The sequence below is a fragment of the Lemur catta genome, chromosome 7 (genome assembly GCF_020740605.2).
Source record: "Lemur catta isolate mLemCat1 chromosome 7, mLemCat1.pri, whole genome shotgun sequence".
Taxonomy (NCBI): Eukaryota; Metazoa; Chordata; class Mammalia; order Primates; family Lemuridae; genus Lemur; species Lemur catta.
This window is the reverse complement of record NC_059134.1, coordinates 80,236,811-80,245,343: the sequence shown is the minus strand read 5'-3', so window position 1 is coordinate 80,245,343 and position 8,533 is coordinate 80,236,811. Positions and strand designations below refer to the sequence as shown.

The window sequence follows — 8,533 nt, the reverse complement described above, 5'->3', positions numbered from 1 at the left end:
GGAAGCCAAAGCTTGACAGCAATTGTGGTGGTTTTCATCTATGATTGCATATTAGAATCACCAGGGGAGCCAAAAAAAAAAAAAAAAATCTGTGCCCCGGCCGCCAAAATCCACAGCTTTTGGGGGTCAGGTGGGGTGGGGCAAAGCTCCCTAGGTGCTGATGGTCTGTAGTAAAGTCTGAAAACAACTACCCACTAAAGCAACTCCTCGAGTGACTTAATCAGAGTGTGCTGAGTATTCGGCTGGTTTGGTTGCAGCTGTTCTCCATTTATTAATTCCTGTGTTAATGATGATAGGGTGAAGGATTTAACCAGTTTTATCAGGGAGTGGGAGAGTAAAGAAATTCACAGAACCATCAAACCAACCTTCAAAATTTTCAGTGAGTCTCCTTTATGCTTACAAACCTGAACATCTAAATGCAAACCCCATTATTACCTCTGCCTCTCAGGTCAGTGCATATGTGTGTGTTTTATGCGCACAGATGTGGCATGAAGCAGGCAGAGAGAACAGATGCAGACAGAAGGGATGTTTCATGGCCTTTGGAGACCTGAATTTTCATCTCCAAGGCTAGAAGCAATTTCAATTGGTTGGCCAACTTCCTACCAATTCAGATGACAGCTGATGCCCACTAACTGATCCCAGGAAGGCTTGTTCTTTGATATTCAACATTTGTGGAAAGGATGTGATTGAAACAAAGTCGATGCAGCTAAAAAGAATTATGTTGTCAGTGGTACGCTACCTTTGGAATTTTTCTTTTTCTTTTTCGCAACAGGAAGAACTATATCATCTCATTATTTTAACGTGATCTGGCACCCACAACCTTATGATTTCATTTCCTATCACTGTCTCTCTGATACTCCAGGCTTACTGGCCTCGTTTTGGCAAATTTACTTCGCTTCACATTGAAGGCCTTTATCTATGTCTCTGCCTAGAATCACCACCTCCAGATGCCTTTTTCCTCAAGGTGCATCCTCTCACCCTCCCTTGGATGTCTGCTCAAAGTCACCTTATTGGAGATTATTTCCCAGATCATCCCATATAAAATAGTAATTCTCCAACAACCCACTATTTCCTTTCCCCATTGTATTGCTTTTCCATTTTCCCTAACTCTTGTTATCATCTGATATGACACGTATTTATTTTTTCACTGATTTTATTCACTAGAATATAAGCTTCACAGGGTTAAGGATTTTCTATGTGTGTGTGTGTTAGTGTGTGTGTGTGGGGGGGTGTGTTTTACTGTTGAATTCCAAGTACTGGCGCATAGTAGGCATTCAATAAATATTTGTTGCCAATGAAATCAAGTAAAAAATGTGTTGTTCAAACATGTTAGAAATAATAACATGTATCTGTGACAGACTGTCGTTTCTAAAATATGGCCACAAAATATGTACTCTTTTTACATTGTGGCCTGGATGCTTCTCCCATCCAGAGATAAGGTCTTCATTCCCTCCTGAGTGGCCAAAAGGACACCATGTGACTGCCAGAGCTAGATCGTAAAAATCAATACAGTCTCTACCAGGTTCACTTGTGGTAAGAAAGTCCAGTCCAGCCCTGGAGAGGCCTGCAGCCCTGCTGGAGTCCTCAGATGACAGCCAGCAAAACTGACCAGCCACGAGAGTGAGTTCCAACCCAGCTGTGCCTGCCAAGCACTGGCAAAATTTCAGGTTTATGAACAAAATAATTTATTCCTATTATTATAATTACTATGTCTGGGGTAGTTTTTATTATATAGCAAAAGGTCATTAATATAAAATTTGATTACTGATGAGAGAAGAACACTGAATATAAATCAGCATTCTTAGACACACACACACCTTATGGTACATGCAAGTTGAGCATCCCTCCCAAAATCCTAAACCAAAATCCAAAATGATCCAAAATCCAAAATTTTTTGAGTACCGACATCACACCACAAGTGGAAATTTCCACACCTACACCTTATGTCATGAGTTGCAGTCAAAGTACAGTTAAAACTTTGTTTCATGAACAAAATTATGAAAAATAATATGCAGAATTACCTTCAGGCCATGTATATAAGGTTATATAAAGCATAAAGAAACTTCACGTTTAGACTTAGGTTTCATCCCCAAGATATCTCATTATGTACATGCAAACACTCCAAAATCTAACCAAAAAAAATTCGAAACAGAAATACTTCTAGTCCCAAGCATTTTGAATTAGAAATACTTAACCTGTATTTAGAAATCTAGCTTCAGTATTATATATACACTCATATAGCCAGTGTTTTATAATCACATTTATATCTACAATTATAAAAATGAAAACATAAATGCATAGTTACGGATGTGTCTTATATAGTGAACACATATATACATACAAATGTTACTTACAAAATGGTGCAGCCTCTATGCAAAACAATATGATGGTTCCTCAAAAAGTTAAAAATAGAATTACCATGTGCTCTAGCAATTCAACTTATAGGCATATAACCAAAATACTTGAAAGTAGGGACATTAATAGATGTTTGTATATCCATGTTTGAAGGAACATTACTCACAATAGCCAAAAGTTGATAGCCAAAATGTTGTAGCAACCCAAGTGTACATGTACAGATAAATAGATAAACAAAATGTGGTATATATATACACAATGGAATAGTATACAGCCTTAAAAAGGAAAGAAATTCTGGCACATACTACAAAATGTGTAAACCTGGAAGACATTATGCTAAGTGAAATAAGCCAGTCACAAAAACAAAATACTGTATAAATCCACTCATATGAGATACTTAGAATAGTTAAAACTATAAAGACATAAAGTGGATTTGTGGCATGGGCTGAGAGTAGGGAGGAATGAGGAGTTATTGTTTAATTGGTAAAGTGTTTCAGTTTTGCAAAATGAAAAAGTTCTGGAGATATATGATGGTAATGACTGTAAAACAATATAAATGTACTTAATGCTACTAAACTGTACACTTAAAATGCTTAAAATGGTAAATTTTGTTATGTATATTTTACACAATTAAAAAATAGTTCTCTACCTTCCTTGAAAGGAAAATTTATTGTCTTTGCCTAAAAAAATATTTCAGGCAAAGAGAACATATCTGTAGTGTTGTGCACACTTTCTGTGTGGCAAATATTTATACATGTATCTCTAATATTATAAACATGGTCACACGTATTTTCAGTATTGTGTATACCACATGCTTCCAACATTGCATATAAATATAAATTCATATGGATACTATTCACAGGGTTAACATGTAGGACTTACATATTTATCTCAAATGTTTTATGTATACTCCTGTATAAGAAGGGGTATATCCATACCTACATTTTAGTATATCTTATATAATCTATTTTCATTATATATATAGTATATATTACTGTCTACTGAATATATACATTATATATAATTTACAACATATGTAAATTATATATAAAATATACACAAACCATTTGCACACATCCACGTAGAATTTTTGAATGTTGTGAAAATGCACACATAAATGCATGGTAGTATGGCAGTACAATATACATATATACACACACATACATATAACTGAAGTCTCAAGTTGGACACATAATATATATGAAATATTTGACAAATGGATGAAACTTCAGTTACTTGTATATATATTTATATATACACAGCTCTGTATATGTTTGCATGCTGTAAATAAACACATCTCTGGCAATCACACATAGATAGATCTCCAGTAGTCTACTCAAAAGACATACAAACACATCGCCAGGATCAGCATAGTCTAACTCTAAAAATAGACACACACACACAAATCTCAAATATTGAATACATACAATACAGTTTTATATACACACAGCTACATTTCTAGTGTTGTATATACACATACAACTACTATGCTGTCCACACGTACATGCATATTTCTTTAGTGCTGGATATACACACATGAATCTTCAGAGTTCATACATATAATAACATGTACATGACATATACTCAATCATGTATACATATTTCCTATATATCCATAAATTTTTAGAAATGTATATTGCACATACATGTCTCATGTTATACACTCACACTTATGTCCACTATAACATATATACACAGCTATCTCCAGGGTTTTACACACACACACACACACACACACACACATACACATACACACACACACAGATGACTGATCTCACATACACACAGAGAGTCTGTATCTTGAGACTCTTTTCCTCCTGTGATTTGTGGTATGAGCTTCATTGCTTTATAATCTTAAAGTGTGTACATACAAATTCTTTACCCTGTGGCAAAAGGTTTTATTTTAATCAAAACCTTGGAGATTAAATAATTAAACCTGCCACCATCCACAGTTTTCATTGCTAATTAGTCATGGTGAGGTGCCATTGTCATAGGATGCAGGATTTCTAAATTTAGCAGTAGAATATTACATTGCTCACACACAAAAACAGCCTTGAGTCTCTGGGGATCAACAGTACGTCAGCAAGCGCGTTGTGGTTGAGTTCACCCTTCACCCACTGAAGGGGTGCTCCTCGAGTTGTCAGGAACAATCTGCTTGTTCTCTGGATGCACATAGCAACCACAAAAAAAAAAAAATCTACCATCCTTAACCCTTTGAGGATCTTACATTAGCAACTTGGAAGGGGATGATTTTCTTGATCAACTCTGCGCTGTTTACCTGCCTGCCTCGCTAAACTACAGAGCCGATGTCCTGCAGAAAAACAGCTGCTTCTCTGTCTAGAGCCACAGGCTCTCTCCCTGCCCCTTTCTGACACGTTGGAGACAGGGAGACAACCAAGCATGTTTCCTTCTCAGTGTGCCAGATTAGGTGCTTCTTTCTGCTCTTCTCCAAGGAAAGAATAAGACAATGCATAACGTGAGGCTTTCTGACATCCAGCTGCCATATTCCTGTGTATGCCTTCTCTGGGCCTGAAGACAGGTCTGCTAAATATCAATATTAATTAACACAGTCACAGATTTTTTTCTAATCCTCTTTCTTTCGTTGGGCTTCACCCTAGGAGTGGCATTCTCCTGTACCTGGGAGAGAAAGGGCTTTGGGGACATGCGGACTCAGGTTGAAAACCCAGCTCTGCTGCTTAACTAGAATTATGATGTCTTATTTTTTATTCTAGCTAAAATTTCCTTGTTTGTAATACAGGATGCTGTGAGCATGAAGTAGGTTTCCACTGATTGTTTATTTTCTTCCCTTTCCAATCATGGTTGGGGGGGGGATGTCCTTCTTTGCTATTTTCTTATCTGTTTCTTACTTCTTGAGTTGGAGAAATTTGATTCTATTCCCCAACTGCTGTCAGTACCATTTGGTGGTGGGCAGTGCACAGGGGCATCGGGATTAGTGACAACAGTTGAGCCAGCAATCATAGCTCAGGTTCATTTAATTAAGGGTTGTAGGTGTCTTGATTTACCTTGTAGGTAATAAACAGGTACTGAAGAGGTTTTAAACTAAATATTTCTGGATGTCAATGAGGCATTAACACAGGAAAGAGGATACCTTTTTTTAAATGTTATTTTTTTCCTGTTCCTGGATACCAGAAGCATTGTGGAAGTGATGGGGTAAGAATACTGAGAGTGAATAGGGAGGGCACTAAGGTAAGAGGGAGGCTGGAAAGGTAAACTGGCATTAGTCATTCTTTGTGTTTTTTCCTCTCACTTTCCTTTGCAGACACGCCTGCTTTTAAGAGTCTGATGGTATTGCACACTGCCTGGGTACCCAAATCTCCATCATGCATGGCTTTCCCTGTGGTACTGAGCACTTGTATAAATTTTGCCCATCCTTCCTACAGAAGCTACCATTTAGTGAGCTGCTCTCTCACCTTCTGATAAAACCCATTAATGCTTCCATATGAATGACTACAGTCAACCATGTTCCAGGCACTATTCTAAGTGCTGGGCCTAAAGCAGTGAGCAACATATCTAAGAGTCTTGACATCATGGAACTTTCATTCAAGTCAGAGAAAAATAGAAGAAAGGAAAATACATGAATAAGATAAATCTAGAGAGTTGTAAATTGCTACTAAGAAACAAAATAATAGAATGAGTAGGTGAGATTGAGAGGCAGTAGCAAGAATTTGCGTTTTATTCTACATGGCATAGGGATCCACTGTAGGCTACAAAAACAGAGTAGTGATGTGAACCAATTTGCATTTCTAAAAGATCTCTGGAACAAAGACGATATGAAACACTGAGAGAAGGAGATAGTATTATGTCAACAACCACAAGGGCAATTAAAAAACAGGCTTTTGACTATTGGGTTTCGCCTCTTCTCTTAACAGTGCACACTGTATTGAAAGATAAAACACACACAAAATGGATCACTATTGAGATATAAGTAAAGGAACCTATTTAATATTAGCAAGTTCAAGTCTCAGAAGGTGGTGGTTAAGAAATTGTAGGGAGTTTTGAAGAGCTATTAAAATGACTTTTTAAAATTCATCAACTCATTCATTTATTCTGAAGTCATATATTGTGATCTTACTCTGGGTTGAACTTGTGTGGACAATGAGAATTCATGGATGAACATGGCACATTCTTTACTCTTATGGGAATCGCACTTTGGTGGGAAGATGTACAGCAGAGATTAATTTTGAAGGTTTGGATCCTGAAAGTAAACTTCTAAGTCCTTGGAATAGTCTGCCTAATAAGTGTGTCTTTGTGTAACTGTATGTCTTGGGTCATGTCACATAACCTATGCTAACAATATGTTTTATGGCAGGGGGTCTTGGGCCATGCTGTATCAGCTATACCTCTGGAAGGGCTAGAGACTAAGGGCAGCCATTGTGTGGTCATCTGTGTTTATGTGGATGACTCCCAGTAAAAGCTATGGACTCAAGGTTCAGGTGAGCCCCCTGTTTGGTAATTAATACTCAGGGAGAAGTAAGTGCTGTCTGCACAACACCAAATGGGAAAGGACAACTGCAAGATTATGCCTGGAATTCTCCTGGACACTGCCCCATGTGCCTCTCCTGCTGCTTATTTTAATCTGTATTATTTTATTGTAATGAATCGTATCTCTGAGTATAATGTCTTTTCTGAGTTCTGTGAGTCCTTCTAGCAAATCATTGAATCTGAGTTTGGTCTTGGGGACTTACTGAACCCTCTAAAGAACAGACATGGAAATGGCTGATTACAGGGCACACAGATACATTCCCTTGTGCCATAGGGTCCAAAGGAAGGGCCTGAACCCTAGTCTGAATGGTCGGAGGAAAATTTATTAGAACAATAGAAGTATAAAGTGAGTCTTACATATGAGTAAATAAGAAGAAATGTTATTCTAGGCAGAAGGAAAAACAAAAGCAATATTGGGAGGAGAAGATGGAAAGGTAGAGGATTGAAAATAGTTCTAGGGAACTGGATAAATTGATATAGGATATAGCAAGAGATGAGTTAAAAATGAGAGAAGGCAATAGTTGAGATCTTCGACGTGTCTTGTCCCACAGGTGATAGGAAGCTATTATATAATGTTAAGAATGGAAGTGGCACAGTCAGATTGCATTCATGTAGACCATTCTTAGCAGTGGTGAGGAGTAAAGATGTGAGACAAAGACATTACTCAGGAGAATATTATAATATTTTAGGCTAGAATGGTGAAGGCTTGGATAAAGACAGTAGTCACAGAGATAGAAAGGAGGCAATACATTTAAGAAATGTTTACAATAAGGAAATAACACATCTTAAGCTCCAACTGGATTTAGAAATTAAGAAGAAGGCTAATTCTATGATGAAATCTACATGTGGGTAGATTGGGTAGAGGATGGCAATATCATTTTCTGAGATACAAAATGCAGTATGAAAAGCATGTTTAAGAGGAACGAGAAGTTCTTCTTTGGAAGTGTTGAGATTTAAGCACCAGTGGGATCTCAGGTAGAAATGTGTACTGCCACTTAAACATAGGGTGAAGAACCCAGACAAGTGGGCTAAGCTACAGGACATGCCAAAGAAATGTTGACCTCAAAAACATAAATTTTATTAACTATTTCAAGGAATAATAAAATAATAGGTCTTCAGCATTAGAAATCAAACATCTCTGTTAAAAATGGCTGCAGAGTGGAGAGTAGAAAGCAGTTATTTGAAATGTGCAATATATTGTAATCATTGGTGATAAGGCAGATCTCTACTCAATACTAACAAACTAGCAGATTTTTAAAATAATTTTGTTCACAAAAAGATCAGATGATAGAATGAAGATGGCTCAGGAAAGATTAATACCCATAACTAGCAAAGCAAAAATTCACATTGCAGTTTCTGTCGAACTAATGCTACCATCTTAATATATCATCCTATCTCCCTCAAAACCAATGAATTTTTTCCTTGAAATTCTAGCCAATTCCCATTTAGTAAGAAAGTGTGGTTTAGTGAAAAGAGGGCTGTTCTGGAGTCAGGAGATCTAGGTATTAGTATTAGGTGTCAGAAACAAAGTTCAAAGAACTGCAAGGCCTTTCTCTGTAAGTACCAGAGATTTATATCTTGTAGGAATTGGGATTTGGATCTGCAAGGAACAAGTTCTACTTGATTACTTTACTTTGAAGAGCCCAGAACTCCTGGTCTTCCCATGCTATGAATT

General features: G+C 37.1%; 1 non-coding gene across 1 annotated transcript; it reads left to right on the top strand.

The window, feature by feature from the left end:
* Positions 1-436: 436 nt before the first annotated feature.
* LOC123643145 lies at positions 437-519 on the top strand. Its single transcript, XR_006736702.1, has one exon. It is a non-coding gene; the product is annotated as a small nucleolar RNA SNORA17 (small nucleolar RNA).
* Positions 520-8,533: the final 8,014 nt, after the last annotated feature.